This window comes from Terrapene carolina, unplaced genomic scaffold (assembly GCF_002925995.2).
Source record: "Terrapene carolina triunguis isolate 2854851 unplaced genomic scaffold, T_m_triunguis-2.0 Scaffold35383, whole genome shotgun sequence".
NCBI lineage: Eukaryota > Metazoa > Chordata > Testudines > Emydidae > Terrapene > Terrapene triunguis.
The window spans coordinates 64-8,469 of record NW_020699734.1 but is presented as its reverse complement, the minus strand read 5'-3'; the positions used below and the strand labels follow the sequence as shown (position 1 = coordinate 8,469).

Below are 8,406 nucleotides of genomic sequence, written 5' to 3'. Positions count from 1 at the left end.
TCAATTTTATTTCTCAGTCTGCCACTGAAAGGAAGTACAAGGAGACCCAAACCCAGTTAGGTCTGCAGGGGTAAGTGCAGCTGATCCACAGATACTGTAACCCAGGACTGTGTCTAAGCGAGCATTGCAGGATTCCACCCTGGAAAAGATAAGGACATGAGGGCTATTACCTGTGGGGGTGCACTCAGAGACCAGAGAAGGGATCTGAGGTGCAGCCAGCCCTGTAACTGTGACACTCAGTGCCTCTGAAAGTCAGGACATTTATTTAGCTGCCTAAATATGGATTTAGGTGCCTAGCTTCAGGCACCTGCTTTTGAAGATCTGGGCCAATAATTCTCAGTTCGTTTATAAAACAAGGGTTTTCGAAAGAACTCAGAGCCATTTCTGTGCCAAGCAATGACAGATTTTATCCCAGTCTGAATACAACTAGTTAGTATTAAGGAATTTAACAGGTAGTGCCCACCAAATTTGAACTGTGATTATAAAGCGATTATAAAAGAAACTACTTTCCCCCTCCCTCCCTCCCCATAGTACCAGGTAATGCACAGTTTTTGGGCGCATTGCTAAAAAAAAATTGTCCTCATTTTAATCAGTGTCCAGGGTTACTACATGAACACAAGAATAGCCAAATTATTTCCTTTTAAGAGTGGAGGGGTATGTGGGGGGGAGAGGGGATGAAGTGCTGATTCTCCTTTATTTGCAAGTCATTTTGTTTATAACAAGTTAAACAAGTTAAGAAAAAGCACAGCAGGACACATACTTTTTTAGTCTGTAGAGTAAAGGATAAGATATAGTAGAAGAGCATCAGCACCTCTGAGTTTATTTCATCATAAATGTTTTTTCATAGTTTTCTGAAACATAGAACCTCCCTATGTGTTCCTGAGTGAAATAGAGCATGCCGGTCTATTTAGATTATTTTGCTAAATAATCAGTCTGTTCTGCTTTCCACTTGCTGTTATCAGAAGAGGAGAGCCTTTAAAAGCGGCAGTTAAGCTGCATGGTCACAGCTGTGTGCAAAAGAAGAGAACGAGGGCATATAGAGACTTACTTATCTCTTATGGGAGAAAATTCAGACAATGCTGGTTCTTGGAGAACAGACCTTCCAAATGCACAGAGATTAATGTGGCAGGCAGTTAGATGGGGAAGAAAGTACAGCTTGAGATGCCCCCATTTGTTTTCAGATTTCAACATGGAAGACTTATGCACATGTCCCAAGGGAGAACAACTGCCTTATGTTAACTGGGGTTCTTTCAGCATTTGAGCAAGGAAAGGAAGGGAAGATGTACGTATCCCTCCATAAGAGCTATTTTTAAACAATGACTAATTCATCCATTTGTGATCTATTTGGGGGAAATGCAAGACAGGACTCCTGGCTTGCATTCCAATTGCTGAATTCTAGAAAAGTTACTTAATCTCTGTGGTTCAATTCCTTATCAGTAAAATAGGTTTAATACTCATCTCTCCAAGCTGTTGTGAGACTCTTTGTTAAAAAACAAACTAACTTTGAAATCTTTGGATGGAAGGTGATAAGTGTTAATATTGTAACAAATATTTGAACTGCCACACTTATAGTCAGGGCCGGCTCCAGCTTTTCTGCTGCCCCAAGCGGGGGAAAAAAAAAAAAAAAAAAAAGAGCGGCGGCACTTCGGCGGCAGCTCAATCGCACCACTTCTTCTGCGGCAGTTCAGCGGCGGGTCCTCCCTCTCTTCCTCTTCAGCGGCAATTCGGCAGCAGCTCAAAGAGGAAGTGAGGGAATCAGGGACCACAGAAGACCCGCACGTGCTGCCCCAATACCGGATGGAGTGCCGCCCCTTTGAATTGGCCGCCCCAAGCACTTGCTTCCTACGCTGATGCCTGGAGCCGGCCCTGCTTATAGTTAACTTATATGTTTCAAAATAGAGAGGGTGAAGAGACCTGAAGAAATAGCTGGCAGTATCATGCACTGAAATGAGGTACTTACGGAGTAAGCTAACTTGAAAGGTACTTATGGAGCTGGGAGATAGCCCTGGAAAAAGCCAGCTGCATACATGAGGCATTCATTGCCTATGGACTGACTCCCATAGCCTGCTCTGATCTCCAGAATCCCCCACCCTGTTGATTGTATGGTGTCATTGTAAAAGCCATAGGCATCTCCATTCCTGTCCAAGGAGGCATATCTTTGACCTGGATTGCTTTCTCAGTTTTCATCCAATATACTGTTGCATAGCGGATTTCTGCAAACGAAAACCAAGGAGGAGAAAGTTAGAATGTTGTATTATATATCTCCAGCAATAAGAAGTGTGGGGACCTCATTCCACTGAGATACTCTATCCCTTGTGGAGAACTAGATGGGTCAGACAATTGGTAGTGAAGTTTATGCAGCCAACCAATTCTAGGTCACTAGTATCAATCTATAATTAATTACCTAGAATAATTATCATCAGATGCCTGTTTGCTGACTTAAGTAACAGACAACTGGACAGACTGGTTGGTTCACCATATCTGACACCTCTGTTCACAATCTTAAAGGGGGAAAAAATTGAAAAGCTACAAAAAACAGACTACCTACTCAGGCCTAGAGATGGCCCCTGAGGAACAGAGCTAGGGTCAGGCTCATTGGCAGGGCAGAGACAGGGAGAAACATGTATAGCCACTTCCTGTCTCATATTTGACCTGTGGACATCCTCAGTTTCCAGGATTGAAATTCTGGCACATTTCAAAATAATTATACTGACTTTTTTTTAATCAAAAGCTCCACCCAGTACTCGCTCAATTAAAGTGAACACATTTTACACTACAGCAAACTCTCCTACCGCCTTTCCAAAGATAGAAACATACTACATGAGCTGCACAAACTGTGACTGTATTAAGACTAACCCTCTAAAAAGCTAGCGACCATGTGCACAGTGCTATATCACTTGCAGGAAACTATGTTCACAATCTTTTCAACCACGGTTGAGTCCTGATATAGAAAAAAAGATGCTCCTATACCTGACCCAGAAGAAATCCTACAAAGAGAGATATTGAAAACAATTTACAGAGTGCCATGGGCATCATCAACTTTGATTTCCAGTTGAGATTCAGAAGATTGCAAAGGTTTTTTCCAATAGTTCTCCTGTATAACTAATAGTGAAGGAGCCACTTGATAGCTGCTTTGCACCTCAAATCCAGGTAGGTAAACCCAAGCTATTATGACACTGGCTCCCTAGAACTTGAGATTTCATCTTGCTTTTCTATATAATCATGAAAAAACACAAGCTTATTTCCTTTAGCATTTTGAAAATCACATTAATTAAAACAGCAATCTTGCTAAAACAGCAATGCACTTAAGTTAGACTGATGGTCTCAAATTTCAACACCATGTTCCCTCTTGTCTTGTATACAAATACATGGATGTTTCTTGAAACAATTTCTTCAAGTCACAAGACTGAAAGGAGGAGGATTGTTACATCCAGTTTCCCACAAAACGTATATAATCAACGCACTTTCCCACTGATGAAGATGTGCCCACAGCAATCCATGTATTAGTCACCTACAGACTGGGCCATTCTAAATCGCTGGATCAGCGGCTGAAGGTGAAGGCAGCACAGAAACTCAACTGTACAGAATACAGGAAAAGACACCAAGAGCACATCACAATGTTGTTCCATGACCTGTCTCTATTCACTTACTCTACCAACTCAAAATGCTGGTCTTCAACTGGCATTTTCAAGAAGTGCTCAGAGTTAGCCTAACTCTGCTCTGTAGGAAGTCAATGGCAAAAGACCAATACTGAATACTTTTGAAAATCCCAACCTTCATCTTTCAGCCCTCAATGACATGGGACCTGATAACATCAGGTCTCCATTCACAACCCATCAAGATACCTGCATAGTACCGCAAACACCAAAAGTTCAAAAATGAGGTTGTCTCATAAATTGTAAGTTGTTTTTTTTTAATTTTAATGATTACTGAGCTGTCTTCTGACTTTAACTTCCCCTGTCCGCCTCCAATGTGTGTGTCAATTCACATTGCCAATTTACAGTGAGAAATACAATTTTGGCCATCACAAGTAATTTTATGTCCCAGCCCCCACATTAACATTGCACTCCCAACCCCAAAACAACTTATTTTGTGACAAATCCCCAGTCCTCACACTTATCCCAGTTACATATCAACTCCACACACCCAGCCACACAACAATTCTGCACACCTCTTGCATCGCAAACCCATATGTGCCCCTTACTCCCAGCACACCTCTGCTCCTCCTGTGTAGGTTCTTCATCCCAATCTAGACCTAGTTGGAGGAAAAGCTCCAGGGAGAGAGAGAGAGATGCACACGCGTGCACACGCACACACCTGGGAGGAGGGGCAGCTCCAGTGGATCTTCACAAACACCCCTCTTGCAGGCCTTGGGAGAGGGCAACTCCAAGAGGGCTGTCTTCTCCTCCATCCCAGGCCTGGTATGGCAGCATTATAGAAGAGGAAAGGGGGGGATAGAGGAGCAGAGAGAAGACTGACCCATTTTTCACAAGAAGGGAGGGAGCAGGAACACCCTGAGCTGCTGGGCAATTTTTGTTCTCTCCTCCCCTTCCTCTCTTGAGAAAATAGTACTGGCTGCTCTCTTTCCCTCCTCCAAAACCTTCTTGGCTCCTGAGTAGAGAAGAAATGTTCTGCAAGTCTCCTACCGCAGTTGTGATTGAGTGACTGTACAAACAAACAAACTCCCCAGGAGGTGAGGACATGGGGGAAGGCAACCTATCAGAGGGGGTTTTCTCCAGACAGCCTGAAAAAAATCACTTGAAGGATGAGCCTCTCACCTCATGGGTAAGACTGGCTCCAGCAAGGGTCAAATTTGTGTTAGTTATGATACATATGTGAGAGTGGGCAACACTGCCCGCATTCCTCTAGGACAGTGTTTCCCAAACTTTTTTGGCCACGGAACACTTTTTAGCCTATTACGGAACACTTATAATATTATTTTGTAGTCTTTTTTGGTTTTCAAATAAAAAATTGCATTATTTATGCTCAAATATATTTTATTTTATAAAACAAAGCAAAAAGACAAATTTAAAATAACGAACTAACAATTTCTAACTGGAAAGCGCGTATAAAGTAGTACAAAAATCAAGTGCAAGAGACTAAATTGAAAACAGTGTTCTACTTTAAAAAAATGTTTTTATAGATACACAAACACCAAACAAATTAGATTTTTACTAGGAAAATCTATTTTTATAAACAGAAATACAAATTTGGATTTAATGGGATTGATGTTTCTGCGTTTTCCTATCACAAATTGAAAGTTGAATCCTCATGTCAGGCGCAGCATCAAGTCTATTCCTATATTTGGTTTTTGTTGCAGTATAATATGAAAATCCGTCTCACACAAATAAGTTGTAGCAAAAGGAAGGAGCACTCGAACTGCACGTTTAGCCACATTAGGGTACTCTTCTATTAGGCTGCTCCAAAAATTATTCAGCGGAAAATCCTTAAACTTTTGTTTCAAATCAGAGTCAGAAATTAAGTCAATTAGGCTTTCATAATCGTGCACAGTAAAGCCGACTGATTTGGCTGTAATTACAAACGGATTTCATACCCAAGCATTATCATCAGTAGTTGTAGGAAAATATTCTAATAAAGAGGCCTGCAAGTCACGTAAGTGCTGTAAAATGGTGCTGGAAACTTCTTCATGGACTGTAGAATTTATTTCAGTCAGAAATTCATGTACTGTAGGGAAGCAGTCGAAGTTCTTCTGTTCTACTGAAGATGCCCAGAATTCCAGTTTCTTTTTTAACGATGAAATTTTATCCATTGTAGTAAAAATGGTCACATTCTTTCCTTGCAGCGACAGATTAATTTCATTTAATTTTGCAAAAATATCTGCAAGATTCGCAAGTCTCATTAGCCACGAGGAATTTGTCAGACAGTCCTTAAATTTTCGTCCTGAATTATCTGAAGTGAAGAATACCAGTAGTTCACTACGAAGCTCAAAAAGCCTCACAAGCACTTTTCCTCTGGATAGCCACCTCACTTCCGTATGTAAAAGAAGCGTTTTGTGCTGACTACCTATTTCCTCACACAAAAGTTTAAATAACCTGGATTGAAGTGGTCGAGATTTGACAAAATTGATAATTTGTACTGCTTCATCGAGCACAATTTTCAAATATGCTGGTATTTTTTTAACTGCAAGTGCTTGTCTGTGTAGAACACAATGGCTCTTAGTGCTTTCTGGTGCCACACTTTATGATTCGCGTTACAGCTCCCTTCATCTTCCCAATCATTGCCCAAGCACCGTCAGTACATACATCAATACATTTTCCCCAACTAATTTCATGCTTTCTGATAAAATTGTTGATGCAGTTGAATATTTCTTCTCCAGTCGTGTTGCTTTGCAGAGATTCACATAAGAGCAGGTCTTCTTCAATAATATTATTAAATCTATATCAGAAAAATACTAGTAGCACAGCAAGTCCTGAAACGTCAGTGGACTCATCTAGCTGCAATGAATACTCATGGCAAATTTTCAGTTGGCAAACTAGCTCTTTTTCTGTGTCATCGGCAAGATCTTTAATATGGCGTGTAACAGTATTATTTGACAACTATATAGCATCAATTTTTTTACCAGACTGCTCGCTCAACATGCACGTTACAATTATCTTTTGCCAAGGCTTGATAAGTGTTTCTCCAATAGTGTGAGCTTCTCCAGCAAGCGCTATATGGTAACTTACTCGATAAGATGCCTCTGTTGCACTTTCGTTGTCTGTTTTAGCAATTTTAATCATCAAAAGTTTACAATTTCCAAGTGAGTCACGCTGCCTCTTGAAAAAAAGTATATCTTTGTCTTTGTATTCAGCATGCTTGGTTTCCAAATGCCTACGAAGTTTAGCAGGAGCCAATGAACTGTTTGCTAGTATTTTGTTGCACACACCGCACTGCGCATCAGGAACATCTTTATTTCCAACACACGTAAAACCGAAACACAAATAACTTTCAACATACTTTCGTTTTGGCCTTTTAACACCTTCTTCTTGTTTTTTGATATACTTCGGTGGAAATTCTTTCACCTTGGATAACTCACTAGTACTAACAGATTTTTCAGCAACAAAAGACTACGATTGTTCATCCTCACTTTGAAGTGTCACAATATTTTGCTCGTTTATTTCGGCCACAGTTGGAGTACCAGAAGAACTTGCTTTTCGTTTCAACGTTCCTTATTTTAGCCACTAATCCATGGTGATTAGGTTTAGTAACAATATTTAGAAATACTGATTTTTGTCAAATTTTTTGGTCACAAATATTTATATTGTTTCGAGCGAAGCTAGTTTAGTTGTGCTTATTGCACACACGGTAAAGACCCACAGGTTTGAACGTGTTGAGTGAATATGTTATATTCAACATGGCGTAAAGAGAATGGTGTGTGCATACCGCTGCAGTTCGCGCAGCCTCGAGCAGAAGGGGTACGACGTCACTAACTGAAACGTGCCCGAAAGGGGTAGACGTCAACATACTTGCATGCCGCGTTCTCTTTACGCCATGATATTCAATACGAGATCTATCAATAACCGGAAAAAGAGTTTTATGTTAATTATAGTAATTCAAAAAGAGTTGTAAACTACGCTTCAAATATGCCAAATTTAAAATCAAAAAAAATTTAAAGACCTTTTTTAAAAAAATTACGATTCTTTCACGGAACACCTATTCACATCATGCGGAACACCAGTGTTCCGCAGAACACAGTTTGGGAAACACTGCTCTAGGATAATACAGCTAATGGTGCCAAGGACAAAACTTGCAAGAGCTAGAGACAAGGCATTTTTGATCAAAAGCTACTGACCATGGAACTTTATGCTAGAAGAGCTAAGACGAAGCCCAAGGCTGAATTTTCAGAACAAAATACACAACTCACCTTTGTGCAAAAGGTTTCCTGCAAGAACTGAAGACAAGGAAAAACAGACGAGAGAAAAATAAGAAACACACTAAGGAAACCTGCCAAGCAGAGAGCTGAATGCAGCATGGACAACCCTGAGAATCTCACCATATTTAGCATTCATACTATGACGACTGGCACCGTAAAAATAACTAAGATATGAGTATCAGCACAATATCTAATGCTTTGCAAAGGCAGTAGGTAATGGCATTCATGATTGGATACCTAGCTCGATTTCAAATAAATTGCACCCATTTTGCTCAGTGCCCTAAAATATCCTGTTAAGAAGTTATTTTTTTCCATCATAAGCTATGAAGTTTTTCAATTAAAAAAAACTATTTTCTGAGTTGCTAAGCTCTTGCTCAAGCACTTCTGACACTGTGATAACTCAGTTGCTTTAAGGCCGTTTTCATTCTTTTTACTTAAGCGTTTATTACTTTAAAAGGTTGTAACTTTATAGTCAGAAACACTTTATTGGCTAGTCTAGTGTTCAGTGAGGCAGAGCAGTAACTGTTTCTCAT

The 8,406-nt window shown here is 40.2% G+C and overlaps 1 pseudogene; it reads right to left on the bottom strand.

The window, feature by feature from the left end:
• Nucleotides 1–5,216: 5,216 nt before the first annotated feature.
• On the bottom strand, nucleotides 5,217–7,041 carry LOC112119911 (annotated as a pseudogene).
• Nucleotides 7,042–8,406: the final 1,365 nt, after the last annotated feature.